Source organism: Stegodyphus dumicola, chromosome 5 (assembly GCF_044657685.1).
Source record: "Stegodyphus dumicola isolate Sdum_Otavi_A_Nest chromosome 5, ASM4465768v1".
Taxonomy (NCBI): domain Eukaryota; kingdom Metazoa; phylum Arthropoda; class Arachnida; order Araneae; family Eresidae; genus Stegodyphus; species Stegodyphus dumicola.
Window position 1 is genome coordinate 206,503,418 of NC_140772.1, and position 15,472 is coordinate 206,518,889.

General features: G+C 31.9%; 1 protein-coding gene across 1 annotated transcript in view; it reads right to left on the reverse strand.

Moving 5' to 3' along the window:
* The window catches only part of LOC118185214 (uncharacterized), a 70,596-nt gene extending 56,182 nt beyond the window's left edge, over window positions 1-14,414 (reverse strand). The window contains exon 1 of the mRNA XM_035355038.2: window positions 13,987-14,414. The gene's annotated coding sequence lies outside the window, so the exon portion shown is untranslated. The remainder of the gene's footprint in view (window positions 1-13,986) is intronic.
* Between the last annotated feature and the right edge of the window lie 1,058 nt (window positions 14,415-15,472).

Genomic DNA, 15,472 nt, shown 5'->3' on the forward strand with positions numbered 1-15,472 from the left:
GCCTTCGTCTGGCTTTTAAATGAACCGGAAAACAAACGTCCTCTCGACAAACTTTCAGTATTCAAGAAAAAACACTGAGTTTAAAAACTGCGCAGAATTATCGCTCTCATTTTTCTGAGTGGCAGCAGTGCAGATATCAGCAACAATGGCAACAGTGATATATCAGCAACAATGGCTACGTGCCATTGATTTGATGTGATTTCATGAAAAAAAAAGAAAAAAAAAAAAGAAAAAACTCATCCGAATTTCGAAAAAAATCGCTTTGAGGTGCACAGGCACCCTATGTACCAGATTTCGTAGCTCTGAGTCACCCACTTACGAGCAGCACAAACGAAAGACACACACAGACAGACTCTTCCTTTATTATACGTAAAGAATGTCTAATAGATGTATCATAAATTAAATGCACTTTGAATTATAAGAATTAGATGCGTTCTTAAAAAACGGGCGATTTAAATTATTGAGAAATATAAGGTTTACTTCTTATAATTCATTAAACAATAGTAATTTGAAAGCTATATTAAAGATATATGTCTTGTTGAATGATTGCTGTATAAACTGGCTACTTGTCAGGCTGCATGAATGAGAAGTGTTGCATCTTGTTCAAAGACAACTTTTACCGGTAGGGCCATATTTACCTAATCTGAGATCCTAAGTAAAGTGTCTCAAGAGCCCATCTTTTTGTTTTAATGAGGGGGGGAACAAGATATTAAAAAAACAGGATGATTAACATCTACGTTCCGAGGCACGGACAAACCCTAATCGTATACTGCTCAAGTAGATATAAGCATAGTCATACTGCTTAAGTAAATATTGGCATGGTAATGAGATATCAGACATGCTATAAAATGAAATGAAATTAAAGACGTAATTAACACTACATAATCAAACAAAAATTTAAATTACGCAGAAAGGCAAAACATAAAGCAATAAATAAAAAGGCAGAAAGTTTTAGAAAATTGGCAACCTTATTCCTCCTGCACTTGCGCCAATGGGGGGTAAAACTAACTTCTGTTGGCAATGCAGTCATGCACAGCGGGACTGGGCGGGTTGTGAAAGGGGAGACTATTTCCCACGATTTGCTGACCACAACTTTCTCACTCTGAAAAGAGTTGTTTTTCTCGTCCAAAAGGCGGGACCGAAGTCATTGAACTGTGAATTTTCTCCAAAAACATACCAGTTATAGGAAACATGGTAACTATTTTGTGTGGCGACACTTCTAAAAGCGAAAATGTTTACGTTCTCGATACGTAATAGAGTTCTTTGGTCTGTTGTTCAAAAACTGCTCATGGCAAAGGTCTTGTTGGAGACAGACGTGGAATGCATCACAATGAAAATGTCCAGCTGAAGATTTTTCCAGAGATTAAAGACGAACTTTTAGAATTAAGATGGGCAAAAAGCAGCTTTTGCGAAATAACTAACTGGTTTCTTTCTTTTTTTATCAGAGTTGATGGAGAAATGGAGATAAAACAGAAGTAACGAAATACTCGCTGAAAGATTAGCAAGCCATTCTTTGCAAATTCCATCCTGGTAAGAAGTTTACCATCAAATAGAATGCAAACAGAATTACGATGCGACTAATTTTAGAATATTTGATAACTTCCGAAAGTTATTTTCAACAACGAAACAGAAAAAATATTCTTCAAGTGTATGCCTGACAATATGATAATCGAAATAAAGATACATTCAGTGAAACCGTATGAAATGTTGCACTTAATAAAATTTTACGGCGAAGAATGAACGGAGAATTGATTTCGTTATAGCTAAGGCTTTGATTTATTTATATATTTATTTACATACTGACATTTATGTTTAGGTTCTAAATTATGAATACAGTCCTGTAAACAATGCTAAAAGTGATTATATGATATTTTCTTTATTAAGTCTATTAAAGAAGACTTGAAAAGCTTTGATATAAGACAAAGAATTACATGGCTATCTTCACTATTTTTATAAGATATTCTTTTATCACAAGATTTTTCGCTTTCATCACCTGGTATGATCCTTACTATGTAAAACAGCGGGGAAAAAAAAGGGTAATTGAATTAGGGAGAAATTGACTGGAGAATGGCTGTAATAATATTTTGCACACGAAAGCATTTCGTATTAAAGAGAGGTTCAGAGCTAAAGTGACTTAAAGAACTTCGTACAGAACTAGTCTTCGATTATTTTAAATTAGTGCTGATAACTTTTTAATTTACGTAAAAACGCTTTAAGAAAATTGCAATTACGCAATTTTAATGCTGCATTAAAAATTAAAAATTATTTCATTTCATTGCAGCGTGTTTGATCAACTGCGGTAGAAAAGGGGCATCTTGTAATCATTATCTGCAATTGCAAATTACATATACAGGAAGATATATTTTCAATATGATATATCTTCATGTATGTGCAATTTAATTTGTTACAAATTTTCGTGTAACAGGTAAATATGTTGTAAAGTATTTTCTCCCTTCTTCCAGCACGCCTTCGTGGTGTAACGGTAGCACACTGGGCGCGTATTCGAGAGGTCCAGGTTCGAGTCCCGGCCAAGACACTGCACATTTTTCACATCTGCTTCTTTAAAATAAACTAATGATCTACAATATTTATTTGAATAAAGTAACTTTTCAGCACTTTTATATTCCTCACTCAATTTCCATTTCAGTAAAGGTCTACGGATTATTAAGCCACAGACTAAAGTTTCTATGCGTCAACTTCCATTTCAGTTCAGGTCTGGGGATTATTAAGCTACAAACTACTTCCATGCGTCTATATGCACTAAATTAGTGTTAAATTTCATACTTCTGTATGAAACAAGCAATTAGTAAGTATATGTGCTAATTTAAAAGGTAGTCGATAATTAGAAAGGGAACAATTTAGCCTCCCAGATCTAAAACAGCATATGGTATTTATAAATTTTGAATAAAATTTGCTCACAAATTGTAATTAACACTTCCTAACAACTATGTTCAGCCTCTTTGTAATATGCTTTAGCGAATAGATCATTCAAATATTTGATTTCTAAAGCTTACATTTATCTGAAGCAGCAGCCATTGGAAATTGTCAGAAGTAGCTTTTAAGAAACACTGAAAGACATTTATTTGTACCTTTTACTTCTCACGTCACTCTGCCAGTAATCGTTTAGCAACTGTATTAAATCAGAGACCATGCGGCCGAAGCCAATAATATAAAATCTCTCCATCGTATTATTAGTTTGGCGACCACTACAGGAAGCAGTCTTTGTACATCTCAACAGCGGAACATATGCTGCCACTTTGTACCCGCGTCAATTTCTCACGCCCCAAGTGAGAGCTGCAAGAGAACAAAAATAATATCCAGCTATATATAAGATAATAAAGTAAAAAAAAAAAAAAAAAAAAAAAAAGTGAGCAAGAAGTGAAGGGAAAACTTCGTGACAATCCTATTGAAAAACATGTCAATGGAAGCGTGTAAGAGAGGGGAGTTTGGGGTGATGCTATCATCCACCAGTGGAGACACTACGCAATCCTCCTCCTCATCCATTCTCCATCTTGATTTCAGAAATATATATATATATATAAAGACGAGGACGCTTCGGTGGTTTTCCAGTTTTACCGCTATTCGGGGGATTGAAAATATATTCTCCATTACACAGTTCTCTACATCAAGGTATATTTTATACAGTAAACATATATTTCTAGCAATTTCTTATATTACGAGAATATATACATATAGATATGTTTAAGAAGAAGAATGCATGTAGATATACAAAAGTTCATATTACATATGCACGTATGTTGAATCGAATGAAAAGTGCCATTTTCTTTCAAGATATCAAAAAATTCGTCTGTTGTGTTACTGATTCATTTGCGAACATTTAGGAAATAAATAATTGTGTTCTATGAGGAAGCTGTGTTCTTGTAAAGATATAAAAAAGTCTATTTCACTTCATAGAAATAATTTAGATACCCTTAAATATTGCTTCCTTCTGAAAGCTTAATTATTCAATAATTTTCAGCATTACCCACGCTGTTGTTGATGCGTGTCTCGCATGAATTCCCTCTTCGTAACACTCGCAATCATGTCAACTCAATGCACTGCAGATTTGGAATTAATTTATTTGGAGATCTGATCTACTACCATCATCGGGCAACAACTGACTTTGTGCTTTTACCAACTCCTGGTATGAATAAAGATAAAAAGGCGAAAAGACGTCATATGAAATCAGCGTTAAAAAAAATACATTTGCACCCAGATGGAAAAACTTCTCTTGTGCATTTTAATACAGACTAAGTTAGATAAACAGCGTTTTTAAACTGATTTGTCTGAGATTGCGTTTAAATTCACTACCTAAAAGAAATATGATTTTTGGAGAATATTAAGACCAGTATTTCTTTGCCCCAGTTCCACGAGAAACATTAATGCATAATCTAACCATGCGTAAATATATGTCTAATCATATACGAGTATTAGGCTTAGATAAAAGTTTCAAGAAACATGAAGATTACTTCTAGGATTTCGTAGAAACTAAAAGCTCGAGGAATGCCAATTACAGTAATAGGTCTATATTCCAAGAAGATTTGTAGTCTATTGATAAGCTGGCGATAAAGTTGAAAAGTACTAATTTATTAAGTTTTCAGAAAAAAAAAAAAAAAAAAAAAAAAAAAACTAAGAATGAAACCTCAGAAGAAACCCTAAGAACCCTGAGAATTATGTCTATGGATATAAATGAAGTTTTCCACCTGTTATGTTTATTTATGTTACAATGGGAGAAAAATATCTAAAGCTATGCTGTGAAGTTAATTACGTTTAGCATTTAAGATAAAAAAGATAAAAAAATGGGATGATAAAGAATGATACGCCAAGTAAAATTAAGCATAAGTAAACAAAGTTATTTGTTAAAAGTTAGTTTAACAATATTAAGTTTTATTTTAGCAGAACCGCTTTCGACATATGCTGTAAAATATTACCAATCATTTTGTATATTATCGCCTTCTTTAGAGGTATCAAGGAATAGAGAGCTGTGATCTTTATATACGGACAAATTAAACTGACACGTTTTATGTAATTCTAGTATTACGTAAATAAACACAAATAAAGTGAAAATATTTAATCATGCTTTCGCAAATGATTGATTTGATAGTTTTTTTGAGAATAAATACTCAAAATGTATATATATCATTATCACAAGAACTAAGTAAAGGAATAAAATTAACTGGTAAAATATATTAAGTAAAGTTAGCTAAGTAAAGGATCAAGATCAATTGTTAAAAAAGGAAAAAAATAGGGTATTAAATTTAGAGGAAACCAATGAAAGTTCCTACAGGCTTTTAAATTACTTAAAACGAACAGAATGATGAATATATAATTAGAAAATATATATAAAAAGGGGATATAATTTAAAAAAGAAATAATAAAAATTTAACATAAATGTAATGAACAAAAATTATTTTGATCAACAAATAAAAACAAAGAAGATAGTCATTTTTTAAATTTAGATAATTTGATCTAACTAAGCAACTTAAATTAGAGTCAATTCTGAAAATACAATCCATTAGTGGTTTCAGAATCGCTTCCGCTAAATAAATCGCAATAAATTTAGTGAAATAAATTCACTCGCAATAGATTTAGTGGAATGATATAAAAAACTTTATTTCAGTGACTCTACAAATGAAGTTTATTTCAAAACTTCTTACGGGTTCTTCAATATACTTCTTACGGGTATCGAGAAAGTGAGGAAAAACTCCTCTTTTTTATATAAATTAAGATTTCAGTATGATTAACTGAAAAAATGATTTTTTTACGTATAATATGTATTTCTGTTAAAAGGTATTTATATATATTACTTGTTTGGCTACAGATGCAAGAATGGCTGCTTAAATATAATATTTGTTGCACTGTTCCGCAGTTTATTTCATTGTCTTTCCGATAGAATACTTTAGTTTAAATTGACTAAGAATGATTGGTAATATTTTATAGTATCAATCACGATTTCTGTTCCAATAAACATTGGTTTCTGTGATTATGGCAAAGCCTCGAGGGCTGTCTGCGTAAGGGAAGGGATGCCTTCGTGGATTTCTCTCTAAGGAAAACTGACTTGTATATACATTAAGCATGAGGAGTACCCCGAAAGCGTCCATTCAGCTAGTCCGTTGGCGAGATTCAAATCTCAGATCAAGCTACCAGTGTTCAGCGATTTTACCGCTCGGTCTCTGGTGGTCTTCCAATAAATATTGTACTAACCAATAGTAGTAAATGCAGTAATGAGTTTTATGTTCATCTGATCATTGTAATGAAATTTTAACTAATTAAATGCGGCGTAAGATAACTGAGTCGTCATGATCTTTATCCCCACCTTTAAATAATTCATTGAATTTAATTTAGTTAGTTTTGAATATAAATAATTATGTCATAATAAGAAAGTACAAACAATGAGGAAATCACGTGCAACTTTTTAAACCACATTCGAACAGAAGAGACAGATAGAAAATTTTTACAAAATTCAGTTACATTCTGAAACGAAGACTAATACGAAGTTTTAATTTTTTTTAACGGTCCGTTACATTCTCTCCCCTCCTTTTTTAATACACAGTAGGGATAAAAAAACTACTGCGTTCCTTTAAAAAAAGCCGGAACCATTCTAAAATGTCACATACGGAAATAAGTTCACGGTCACGGTTTTTTCATGGAAGTCTTGAGAAAGAAGAAATCCCGTACAGAGTACAAACTAGTATATAAAAAGCCTACGCGTAAAAAATGCTGAGGCAAAAAATTAAAATGGAATATTAAAAAAAAGGGGGAAAGAAGGAAGAGAGAGGAAGGAAAACGCACTCTAAAGGGCATATATATATATTTTTATTTGGTTCAATTTTTTTCGATTTATGCGTTAAAAATCTATATGCAGTTTCTCTATTCCAGATTTCAGATACATAAATTTTTTCAAGCAAATTACAGGTGCATTAGGGTCGTATTCAACATACACACGATCTGGTAAACGGCCAATTCTGAGAGGTATTTCCATTCCCTATTCTTTAAAATATCTTCCAAATTCATAACAATGTAATAAACGGAGTACTTTAAAAGCAATAAATATACTTAATTAACCTTAATTTTTTTAATATAATACAGCCAATTAGCGCATTAGACTGACGAATTTCATACCTATGATTTAATTAACAAATTTCTAAAGCCATGAATTGTATATTTCAAAACAGTCGCCTATAGGATCTATAGCGGTAAGTTTAATTTTAATATTTTAATATTCGAAATCTGGATCCTTGTTTTTAAAAAGGAAAATAATTGCGCTTAAGCAACAAACTTATAGTATAGAAATATATAAAAATAAAAAAATACTTATCAAATTAATTACAGTAAGCATGAAAGACAATGCAGATTTTTTTAACTGAATTTTTCTCATTATATGTTTCGTTTAATAATACTTTGCTGAAGCGTGTTTAAGTTTGAATCCTAAAAACATATTTAATGATGCATTAAAATATGTCTAAAATTTATAAGTCTATTATAAACTGATAATGTTTGTCCCAACTCATAATACAACAATTTTTAATAATATTATAAACTAAATGTACAAATTGCCACAATAAACAATGTTTAAAAATTTTTCAAAATAAAATGCCACTTTTTATTGATTAATTACGACCTTATTTTGAGCTGTGCCAACGGTCTCCCGGAAATATAATTCTATCCAATGGGAAAAATAATCGAGCGGAAATAAAAAATCACCGAACAAAAAAAAAAAAAAAAAAAAAAAAAAACACCCTAATCGTTGATTAGTACAAAAACACCCGCACACTTTTACTAGAGAATGTCTTCCGCCCTCTGCGTCATGCCGAGGTTACGCCTGCCTTTAAGAACGACAACTCCAAACGGTGGTGTTATTTTCATGCGCAGAGAGATAACGGTTTACAAAACAAAAGTGTAAAACGGCGACCGCTCGATCCGACCAAGTCATCGCGTATAATAATAATAGTAGTAATAATAATCGCAAAAAAATGCGATCCCGTACCTATCGCAACAAAAGGTGACCCGAGTTGGCCGTCGCTACGGTCGACCGCGGACGTCGTCAGCCGCACGAGAAGCTAGAGAGTCCCGTCGGCGGAAAGCTGCTCGGATGCGCCGGTATTTGTGTCACTGCCAAGTCCAATGCCGATGGTTGTAACACGAACGAGCCAACGGGTTGCGGTCACGGGCGGGAAAGGTTCGGCAGGAAAGCCGAAACGCCAGGCGTTTCCTTTGTTTGATGTCGCTGCGAGAAAGAACACGTTTGGATCGCTGGATAAGAAGCTAAATTGAAACACAAGAGTTTAATATCTTATATCGCATTATCAGGATAACATGAGATATGAAAACGCGCACAATGATGCATGAAAACACAGCCAAATTTATATTAGAATAGCGAAACGTTTTAGTATTATAATGAACGAAATTCCTGTAATTTAAAACCACTATTTATTATTATTATTATTAGCCCAGGCATTTTCCATTTTGCGTCGAAAACTTTAAATGTCCGTTTCACTTTTCAAATTGTTGCTGTCAAATATTTTCGCCCTGTATGATATTTAAAGAAATTAAATAATGAAGAATCCACATGTTTCTCGCATTGTGATGAAACAACGGTACCTACATCCATCCAGTTTTGAATAACGTATGTTTCCACCCTAATATGATCCTCTAGAGGTCAAATTTGGAATTTGTTTTATTATCGATTTCATACTTTGGAACACTTTAGCGAATTTTTGATTAAGAAACTCAACGATCTCAAAGTGAGCAATGGCAACAAAGTACGGGGAAAAAAAATTATCCCCAGCGCGCGAAAATGTGTATCGAAAATTCTAAAGATATGCTCTTTTTAAATTGTTATGCGATATTGCTGGTGAAACGAATTTTATGGTTTATGTGCGAAGAACATGGTATTTAATAAATAAAGGTAACACACAAAACGCTAAAAAAAAACGCCCCTTTTGGCGTAATATAAAATCTGAACTTCCAAAACTGTGACTCCAGAAGCAACTTTACGGCCCACCAGCGGCCGAGCGGTAAAGTCGCTGAACACTGGTAGTTCGGTTCGAATCCCGCGAACGGGCTGGCTGCATGGGTGTTTTCGTGGTTTTCCCCATGTGTAACGTGTATACGAGCCAGTTTCCCTTAGAAAGCCCTCCACGAAGGCATCCCTCCCCTTAGGCAGATAGCCCTAGTGTGCTTTGCCATAATTAAATACACCACACCACACCACCAGAAGCAACTTTAATCATAACTTCCGTAACTAAAGAATAACAACAATTAAAATTAGCTGAAGCAAGAAGTTTAAATTGCAGATATACCTGCCATGAATGCATATTTCACGTGCTTCTATGGAAATTTTTAAGAAAGCAAGTTTCGTTGCAGAAAAAATACGCTAAGGAAAGGAATTAAAACGCATATATCCCAAATTCGATTCTGAATTTATGCAGTTGATACTTCATTGGATACTAAGTATGCAAAAAATACTTCCGTCTTCAAAAGACTTCCTAAATTTTAAGATTGCCCTTCGATATGTTCAAAATAAATAAACAAATAAAATTTAAAAAATTTACAAAAATGTATCCCGAATTCATGTTTTTACTTCTGAAACAAAATGTAAAATAAAATTCTCGACAGGCATGAATATTTTGAATTTATATGTAAAATAAATTAATAGTTGCTTCGAGCGTATTTAATAAATTGAATCACTAAATAGTCAATTTTAATTGCATTTCTAAACGAATGATATTCAGAAATTATTATGTAAGGTGATTTGGAAAAGTTTGGTAAATTAGTTTCCTAAATAATAATGGCGTTCTCTTCTCCAGTTTAACTGACAGTACATTAAAATATTTTAAATCGCTTCAATTACGGCAGAAGTTACTGAACTTTTCTTAGGCATATTTAATCATATGAGCTGCGATACAAGAATTCAGTGGTAAGAAAGTTGAAAAATAAATACAGTTGTCAGTTAAATAAAGTCGTCAGTTGCCGATGCACAATTTTATCTGCATCAGATAAATAATGAATGATGATATTCTTTTCGATGGATCAAAGATAAAACGTCATACTCAGTATTTAAAAAACCATCTAACGGCTTTTAAAATTCTGCTGATCAGTTAGTTTTTCAGAAAATTAACTATTCATATACCGTCAATTTGAAGAAGACAATTTCAGAATTTCCGTCCACTGTTAGCGTATAGGGCTCGATTATTAAAGCCGTAACAAGGATGAGGCAAGTTGAGGTATTTGTTTCAGGTGAATATATAAAACGGGCTCCAAATTGGTCGTGATTTCGAAAATTATTAATTAATAATGTTTTAAAACTTGTCAGTTATATTATTAGGGAAAATAAGATTCAAACTTAAAATTAATAAAATAATACACAAAACCTTGCCTAGATTAAAAAAAAAAAAAAAAAAAAAAAAAAAAAAAATTTTTATGCACGGCTGTTTTTTTATACATTTAGTCAAAACATTACTGCTGATTTTACTCACTAAAACAAGAAGAATTAAATTAATAAAACAATATGCAAAAAATTGCCTAAATTTATAAAAAAAAGAATAAATTACGTCCAAGGAGGCCTTTTTTTTTTAACATTTTGTGTTACCTTAATTTATTAAATATCATGTTCTTCGAACTTAAACCATAAAATTCAGTTCAAGAGCAATATCGCAAAATAATTTTAAATTAAGCATATCTTTAGAATTTCCGATATACACAGGTTCACGCGCTGGAGATGAAAATTTTTTTTCTGTACAACATTGCCATTGCTCGCTTTGAAATCCTTGAGTTTGTCAATCAAAAATTCGTTAAAGTTTTACAAAATTTGAAATCGATAATAAAACAAATTCTAAATTTCAAATTTGCGCTTCCAGATGCCCATATTCGTAGTAGGATTACGTCATTCAAAATTGGATGGCTCTAGGTACCGTTGTTTTATCACAATGCAATAAGCACACATACATTTATGCAGATTCTTCATCATTTAATTTTTTCAGGCGATAATATTTGGTGGCAACAATTTGAAAAGTGAAACGGACATGCAGAGTGATTCGACGCATAATCGCAAAACGAAAACAATAGTCCCTCAGGGACGAAACCTCTTTGGACTAAAAAAGTTTTATACATGGCCGTTTTTTCTATAGAATAAGAATTAAGTAAAATTGTCGATTTTGATTCGCTGAAGCAAGAAATATTAAATTACAAGAAAAGCTGAATATTAATACAGTGTGTTTAATAGTATTTCAGCGTTATTGCGTATTTATCAAAAAAGGATATTTCAACGTTTTTATTTGAAAATTATAAATAATAGATGTATTATGTTCCTGAATTTATAAAGCTATTTTTAAAAAGTGCTTTAAGAATTATGGTATCTTGATTTAATATAGTTACTTTTGCTTAATACATATATAACTAATTTGATTATTTTATGATTGCTAAATATATATATTGCTAATTCACTTAAAGTTTTACAAAATTTGAAATTAGTATTTTATACATACCGGCAAGCTTTTATCTTTTTGTCTCAGTTGAAAAAGTATCTAGGCAAGGCTCTAATTTATTTATAAAGGCACGGCACTAAATGTATAAAGCTACAACATGTGATGAATTAAATTACATGAATTATTACTGAATTAGAAAGTTATATCACATTTAGCGGAAGGCTTACCTGCAGATGTCTCAGACGCATTGTAATCTTTTCGGTATTACAGTTTCCGTTGCTCACGAAATGAGAACGATTAAACTTCAAAGAATTCATCAAAAATTTCCACTGGATTACTTTTCTTAGTCAGTACTTGCTTAGCGGTTTTGATTTAAGTTCAAAGACCTTTGCGAATCGTCATTGTTGCTGAGATTTTAAGACACTAGGTCGAAATGCATTCTCGGAAAGTCAAAGGAGATGAAAAACCGTGCGTCAATACCTTTAACCTCGTTTTGCTAAGGAGATCCTGAAGAAATGCAAAATCGCAGTCTTTCTCCGAACCCGACTGAACCAGGATTTCCTCAACGCCGGTTGAAATTGCAAATTGGTTTGAAACGAAACCAAGTTCTAATCAAACCCTTTCACTTTATCCGGGATTCAAGACCACAGTTTTTACCAATCATGTCAATGACCTCTGGATTTAAGTGAGATGCTTTTGGTCAAATACGGATGATATAATATACTTTATTACACATACAGAGCTTTTAAAAAGTCAAACTAGATCTAACGCAATTCTATTATGAAAATTATGAATTATTATATGAATTATGCAAATTCTGAGCATTAAATGAAACAGTTAAACAGACTTTTTTTAGCCCAAAAGGCACAGAAGGGCTACTCATTTCGTTTCGGCATTTTGTGTTGAAAACTTTAATGTTTGTTTCACTTTTAAAATTATTGCTCTGCATTATATTTAAAGAAATTAAATAATGAAGAATATGTATAAATGTATATTTCTCGCGTTGTGATAAAACAACGGTACCCAAAGCCATCCAATTTTGAATAACGTAATCCTCCACCGAATATACCGGTGGGTATATGTAAACCTAATTGAAATTTATACCATATATATAAACCTAATTTGAAATTTGTTTTACGATCGATTTCCTATTTTATTTTGTAACCCTTTCAAGAATTTTTGATTAACAAACTGAACGATTTCAAAGCGAGCAATGGGAACACTGTACGGGAAAAAAAAAAAAAAAAAAAAAAAAAAAAAAAAAATTCTCCAGCTAGCGAAGCTGTGTATCGAAAATTCTAAAGATATACTCATTTTAAAATTATTTTGCGATATTGCCGTTGAATTGAATTTTATGATTTAAGAGCGAAGAACATGATATTTAATAAATAAATATAACACATAAAACGTTAAAGAAAAAGCCTCTTTGGGCGTAATATAAAATCTGAAAGCTTTCAAATTTTTTAAAATTTTCTTTTTCGAATAGAACAATAAATATTTTTATTTATTTAATTTAGGATAAAAATAAGACTTCATCAATTTAAAATTCCAATGAGAAATATATGTATGATTAATTTAGTATTTATTTATCGCATTAGATTGAATATATTCGGACTAAACATTTTTTAAACGTTCTGCAGCAAAATTCGTGCATAAAAAATGCCCTTTAAAATATGAGCTTAACACCTTAAAGGTAATATTAAATGATTTAAATATCATTAATATTAAATTATTTAAAAGTCAAGCTTAAAGGAATGGCAAGAATTTAAGATAAGCAATAAATTTCCTTAATATTTTCTTTAAATATTGTTAGACGTGTATGGTTTTCTGAATGGCATTTTAAAGGAAAATATACCATTTCATATAAAGGTCTTTTGGGTCTATATTATTAACCATTTTAGTTCACATAAGTTTACGCTCATAATTTTATGAATTAATCATGTTAAATAAAGCTACATTAAAAGTAACACAAATAAATTTATCTTAAATTATTGGCATAAATAATAGTGGCTACACATAGTCGAAAAGTAACATAGCTGTTAAATTTCTGCAAAATTAAAAAATTATTAGAAATATATTTTTTTATGAACTTACTGCTGTCTATTTATTTAATTTGGAAAATGATCACGTTATACTTAGTCGAACATAAGACACACTAATTGATATAAATTCGCATGACACAAAAAGGTGATGCGAAATATTAGTGGTTATTGGATGGTTTGCAAACAAACAATATATGAAACGTTATGCTTCTGATATTCAGTGATTTTTAAAATTTAATTACTTCTGTTTCCTTCAAACCTGAAAAATTAAGCAGCGTTTTCACAGAAATTAAATTTTCGGTGAATTTTTAATAATACTATTCATAATCGAATTTTTGTTCCACAGAAATTAAATTTCGGTACGTTGTCATAATGTTATTCTCCAGTCTAATTCTCCTTTAATTATATATGTATATTTCATAATGATAAATATTAATTGATATTTAACACCAAATGCGTTATCAATATATTACTCTCTAGTAATGATGGGTTTTAAAAAGAACTGAAATATAGTTTACCTTGTGCAGAATTGACGTGCAGAGAAGTTCAGTTTAGATGTATAGTTCACACAAATAAAAGAACATGCAATTTGTTTCTCAAAATATCCAAGTAGAGTATTCACACTATATACGTCTCACTGACTATCACTGATGACAAAATCAGTTTTGGCAGAACGAATTAAAAATTTGTCAGCTTTCAGTCAGCATCAATTAAAGTTTTTGATCACGCACAATAAAAGCGAATATTGTTCCAAGCTATTAAAAAAAGTTATGATTTGAAAATAAAATTTAAAGGTCAAAGTCACGTGCAGCTCTTGATGGTCAGTGCGGAAGAGTCCGGCAGAGTAACGGCATTGCGAGCGACCTTCGTATGCTGGCACACCTGTTCGACTAGCGAAGTTTTCTGATCTACCTCCGGAGTACAAACCTCGACGGCTCGTCTTCCCCGGGGTGACGAAGAACTCCAGCGACCAATCAGAGGACGGGAATGAACCCGCTAAGTTTCCAGACCACAGCGCATCACAACACGCGCAGGTAAAGAGGGGAAGAGATGGATCTGCTTTTGTTATACTATATTCTCTTTACTTCTCTCTCTCTTTTCTTTATATTTATTTTTTTTTTCCAGCGGAACTTGTTGGCGGCGACCGCGTGTTGTGTTCCGTTAGACGTGACGTGAAGTTTTGCTTTTTATTATCTTCTGCATTTGCTTATGAGATGATTCGTTGTTATTGTTTTATGCACTTAAGTCGCGGGGTCCTTTCTTCGTGGTAGGTCACTGATTCCAAATTTCGGAAACAGGTGATATGAATATCTCTTAATATCTACTTTGCAACAGGGTAGAATGGGTTTGACAGTTTTAAATACTTTACTCTTAAATGGCAAGTAGAACAGAAATGTGACGGTGCCAGTAAAATACATGCAAAATCTGGAACCCTCTCTAAGCCGAAACGCTTTTTGTAAAACTGATTATTATGTCCATTAATCTTTATAATTAGAACTATGTTTCTTCAAATAACATTAATTCACATTTTAAATCAAAAACAATCTTTATTATCGTTTTTAGCAAAAGTAAACAACTCTTTAAAACAACATCATCAATAATCTTTTGCTGCCATTCCAAGAACAACAGAATTGAATAAACTTTTTAGTGCCATTCTCAAAACAAATAAAACAATATTATTCAGTAGTTAAAGTTTCTGTATAAGTTCAATCCACAACAGCTACCACACCAGTAAAAATCATTCAGTGATGGTAGAAGGAAAAGAGTTGTTAACTTCCGGTGTGCCGTAGTCTCGCACAGTAAATGATGATGAAATTATGATAATGAATTGATCATGATTCAATGAACATTTCATAATTTATGATTTTTAATGATGAATTCAGTTTTTAAAAAGAACTTGACATGCTATAAGAAGATTTAGCAGTCAATGGGATTTATCAAAATTCCTATGCGATATCACGCTCACTTCCATTCTTAATCATAATCCTGAGAATAATTAATAAT